This window comes from Nematolebias whitei, chromosome 11 (genome assembly GCF_014905685.2).
Source record: "Nematolebias whitei isolate Nwh7 chromosome 11, NemWhi1, whole genome shotgun sequence".
Classification (NCBI taxonomy): domain Eukaryota; kingdom Metazoa; phylum Chordata; class Actinopteri; order Cyprinodontiformes; family Rivulidae; genus Nematolebias; species Nematolebias whitei.
In genome coordinates, this window is record NC_056508.1 from 44,966,941 (window position 1) to 44,972,429 (window position 5,489).

Consider the following 5,489-nt stretch of genomic DNA (forward strand, 5'->3'; position numbering starts at 1 on the left):
CCCCCCCCCCCCCCACACCCTTTGTTTCAAACATCCATGTTTAATTTGGAGCTGCAGGAGTGTGCGTCTCCTGGTGCTTCACACACCAGCGGCTGCCAGCTCTGATTTTTACCGAGGATGGAGGTCGACCCCCAGAATCTCCAGCTGCTGAGATCTCCTCGCTTCATAACGACGTTCGGTCCGAACGTGTTAAAGGCGGCACCAAACGACAGGCGGGGGTCGTTTCCACATCCGATCACCAAATTTAACCACAACTGTAAAATGAAACGTCACTACATTCTGAGTGGAAGCCTCTTTTTGTCCTTCCTGTTGATTTCTGCTCCTTTTGTCCTTTTCAAACCCAAAACTCACGTGGGTTTCTGTCTCCACAGTCCTTTAGGACAAATATTTCTCCACACGCATAAAAAATAAATCGATATATTGATCAGAATGCTTTTGTGTCGAGCGTCCTGTTGGCTCTCCTACATTCCAGTACAGTATATTTATATATCTATTTTTCTAGCGTATGCTCCGTTAAGAAGCTGCTCACCTTTTTTTGTTTTTTCTCTGCTGTCTGGGCTCTTAACTTCTGACGTGTGCGTGCGTGCATGTGTGTGTGCGTGTGAGAGTTTCTGTCAGGCAACAACGTATTCGAAGGAGGCACATATGAAGGAAGTGTGACAGAATTGGCTCGACCCTATATAACTATATCTATATATGTTTGTTATTTAAGCTGATTAGAATAGGAAGTTAGCTTAGTGGTATATTTAATGCAAAAAGCATAACTGATGGCTTTTAAATTTAATTTATATTTGATGTCAAAAACATAACTGTGCCCCTTCAAATGGCCTTAAACTCCATCTCTGCATCAGTGTGTGTCGTCACTCGTGGTTTATTTTATTTTATTTTTTTTAAAGATTATTCGACTGCTTCTAGACAGGAAGGTGTCTTTTCATGTTGGGTGGAAAATGTTCTGACCGTAACCATGTTTGTACGTCTTTAGAACTCCATTGTAACATTTTAGATTACACTGAATCTAATAAAGCCCAATGTTGGACGATGTTCTCAGTCTGGTCTCGTCATTTCGGTCAATGACAGAAAATTACCGTATTTTTCGCGATACAAGTTGCACCTTTTTGCATAAATTTGCAAGTCCTGTGACTTATACACCGAAACAACGAATATATATATATATATATTTTTTATTTATTTATTAATTTTCTCATATTTATAACCCACTTTTTGGCTGCGATCTGACGATTTCGTTCATTCAGACATGGAAAATATTGAACACTACCATTTTCAGCCACTAGAGGGCCCTCAAGTGTTACGGTAAGCGAATCGTCTCAATATGTACCGTATTTTTTGCCGTACAAGTCGCACTGCCCTATAAGTCGCATCTGATATGGCTAATAAAGTGTAAAAATCCCTAAATGCATTGCATCTATTATGCGTCACCGCTGACAACCTGGACATGTGGGCCGGTGTCGTGCCAAAAATCAATTGGCTGCTGAATGGCGGCCACGGGAGCGTGCACCGGAGGACTTTAACAAGATTAACACTTTAAAAACAATTATTTGTTTGCTTGAAATTATAGCAAAGGTGCGTCTCAGTCTAACTTTTCCTTAAACCCACTTTGACGCTGCTTTTAAAAACTTGATTCGTGGAAGCGGGTACGCACAGAGGGACGAGTCTGTGCATTTCTTCTAAATTTAACAAGATTAACATTTAAAAACAATAATTTGTTTGCTCGACGTTCTAGTAAAGGCGTGTCTCAGTTAAACTTTTACTTAATAAATGCACTTCAATGGTCAAACTGGCTGCATTTCTCCGGGGTGGTGCAGCAAAATGATGTTCATTTTGTCGGTTGCTCCAAGCAGAACGAAGGTGGCATTGTATGGCAAGCAGATTGTGTCATTAATAGCTACTTTTACCTATTACATGACACAACGGCTTGCCATACCACTCCAGCGTCATCTAGCGGCTGAAAATGTTAGTGTTCAGTATTTTCAGTCAGAACGAATGAAACCGGTAAAAATTGTTTTGTGAATATGAGATAAAAATCCATAAATACGTCGCTTCGGCGTATAACTCTCAGGTCATGCAAATTATGCAAAAGACCGCGACTTATAAGGTAAAAAATACGGTAAAAGTGGCTATTAATGACGCACTTGGCTTGCTATAGTCCGCCACCTTCGTCTCGCTCCGGGACGCCTGGAGCAAACGTCAAATCAGCTGAACTTTGCCGCTCCGCCCCGGCGACATGCAGCAGATTTGACCATTAAAGTGCATTAATTAAATAAAAGTTAGACTGAGACAAACCTTTGCTATAATGTCGAGCAAACCAATAATTGTTTTTAAGTGTTAATCTTGTTAAAGTCCGCTTGTGCACGCTCCCGCGGCCGCCATTTGGCAGCCAATCGATTTTTGGCACAACACCGGCCCGCATTTCCTGGTCGTCAGCGGTGACGCATAATAGATGCAACTTATACAGCGAAGCAACTTATTTATGTGTTTTTCTACTTTATTAGACATATTCGTACTGATGCGACGCGTACAGCAGAAAGTACGGTACTTTTACGCCCTAAACGGCTCCACGGCTGAGGAGAGGAACCCGCAGACGTCTGTCAGCCCATGGCGTTCTGATATGGAGTGGAGGAGGGGAGTGGTGGTGCAGAGGTTACAGAAGGTGGGCCTGTGATCTGAAGGTTGCCGGTTTGACTCCCTGGACTAACATCAAAATGTGTGTGGAAATGGTGTAAAACCCACACCTGCCTCCACCCTCATTTGCTCCACTCTGGGCCCTTGAGCAAGGCCCTTAGCTCCCAAACAGGTCTCTCATGAGTCCTGACTCAATGAGACTACCTGGATAAATAAAGGTTAAATAAATGGAGGTAGTTTTTGAGTGTTCTTCCCTTCCACCTTGTTTTTCTTTACAGATCTGATCCTCTCAGTCGATCCGTTCAAGAGTGACACGATCACGGCAACTAGTTTAAATGTTTTCTTTAAAAATCATCGCTGTGTTTAATGTGTCGTCACATTTTGTCTCAAATGTCCAGGAACAACGTGCAAAGCTCAGCTCTACAACCCGAGTTTACAAACGGAACATCTGGACTTCTGTAGCTTTGTCTGTTTAAAACTGGAGTTCCAGCTGTTAACTGCACAAAATGTTTTGTTCCTGCAGATTAATCTCACCCCGCTCCCCGCCGAGGCCTGACTGGACCACAGACTGACTCCAGCAGGTTGTAGGTGAGTGATGACTCGTGGAGTTTATTCAAATCTAAGCTGCGGTTTATGAGACGTTTTGCACCAAATCTTCCCAAAGAGCTGAAGGATCCGTCAGCAGAGCTGCCATCACACCCAGTCATAGCTCGGGGTCTATCAATATAAAGATGACCGAGTTACAGCAGATCATGTAGGAGCTGTGGAGGCCATTTTGGACTGGGTTGACCCAAATAAAAAAAACTTCAGTGTCAATATTTCAAAGAACGATTAGTTTTGTTAGGATTTAAATTTGGTCTCCGTGCATTTCTACCATTTTGGGGTCATTGTTTTAGCAAACTGCATTGCCATGGTTACTCAAAATGCCAACCAAAGTAATGGGCCGAACCGTTTTGTTTTTGTGTGTAGTTTGTGTGGGTCGACTTTTCTATCCGTGCTGCATTTAGAGGTGGATAACAAACACGTGAATCTGACTACCGTAATTTCCGGACTATAAGCTGCTACTTTTTTCTAGGGATGGGGCCGATCCAGTATCGGTATCGGCCTCCGATACCAGCATCATTTACGTATCGGATTTTTCCGATCCATGATGCATGTTGGCTTCAAACTATGGAATGGATTTCATGAACGGCGGCGTGTCTCATGAACCCAGAGTAATAAGACCCGTCTCACATTCAGGAAATCCATTTCATAGTTTGCAGCCAGCTACAACGTGAGGACTGAGTTAGCAGCACTGTGGCTAACAGCTAACAAACTTTTCATCTAAACATGTCCGCTGTGTGGAAGTATTTTACACTAAACACCACAAAACAAGACAGCATCGTGCAATGTCTGCAGATCCATAGCGCCACATTAAACCACGTTAAAGTTAGTTTTACGATGGGCATTCGAGCTCCGTGGCTTCAGCGGGGCGCTGCTCTTTGGTCAAACCGAAAGAGGCGACTCGACCCCGGCCAGCCGCGTCCAATCTGCCCCGCTCAGTCTGCTCGTCTCTGAGGAGGGACAGACTGAGCAGGGCTGCCCCAAATCAGGCTGCCTGCTTCGGATTGAACAAGAAGAAGACTTCGCTGAAACCACGGAGCTCAAATGTTTACAGAGAAGTTGCGAAACTTCATAATTAATGACCAACCACTATCAGTTGTAGAAAACGAAGGATTTCACAGCTTGATACTTGCAGCCAAGATCTAGTTTACCCTCCAGGAGATATTTATCAGTGCAACAGTAGAAAATCATAAAAAAACATATGAATTGAAAATTATATTAAAAACATAAACAGCTACATTATAAAGTGATGTAAAATACTAAAAACAGGAACGTCTGTTGGTTTATGCCATGAACTTAGCAGGTGTTTGAAGCCATTTAACATTTAATTTAATTTAATTCATTCATTTTAATGAAACAAAATATTTTAAAAATCATTAAAAAGATAACATTGAATGAAAAGAGTGCAGAAAGAAGAAAAAATTCTTATATCTGCCCCTTAAAAAATATAAAACAACTTTAAACAATCACTTAAATTAATCACTTTAAAACTAGGAATAAAAATAAACATGTTTTGTGTTAGCAGAATTTAATTCTAACTTTGAAACTTATCCAACATTAATAAAACTTACCTCAAGTTGCATTTTGGGCATGCATGCATAGATTTGTACAAATTGTACTTGAGAGGAGATTATTACAGCCTCATATAAAATCAATGATGATCATGATATCGGAACTGGATCGGTATCGGCCGATACTCCGGTCTAGGTATCGGGATCGGATCGGAAGTAAAAAAAGTGGATCGGTGCATCCCTACTTTTTTCACACGCTTTGAACACCGCGCCGTATTATACAATGCTGCAGCTAATTTATGGAATTTATTTTAATTTTATTATTTATGAGCTGACGAGCTTGATGCCGACAAAACATTTAGCCTCGTCACACCCAGACGTTCACATAGCTGCCCAATACGTGTCTCTCTTTGGGGGTGGGTCCTCGTGACTCGATGAGACTACCTGTTTGCCCCCCACCCCCATTCTCCCGTTCTCCCTTCCCTGTTGTGCCCCCAGGGAGGAGGAAACATGATGAAGAGGACAGCACAAGCTCATGAAGCAGTGCGCAGCGTACACGTGGTGCGCAGGAGGAAGATGAAGCTAGCGATCAGCGACTTCCTGTTGTTTTATTTGATATTTTTAACCAGCCCTGTTGCAAGCACTGTTCTGAAAAATAAAAGAAAAAAACATTTACGGCATGTATTTGTGTATGTTACCAGTATATATCTCAGAGTGCGGCCTATATATGTACTT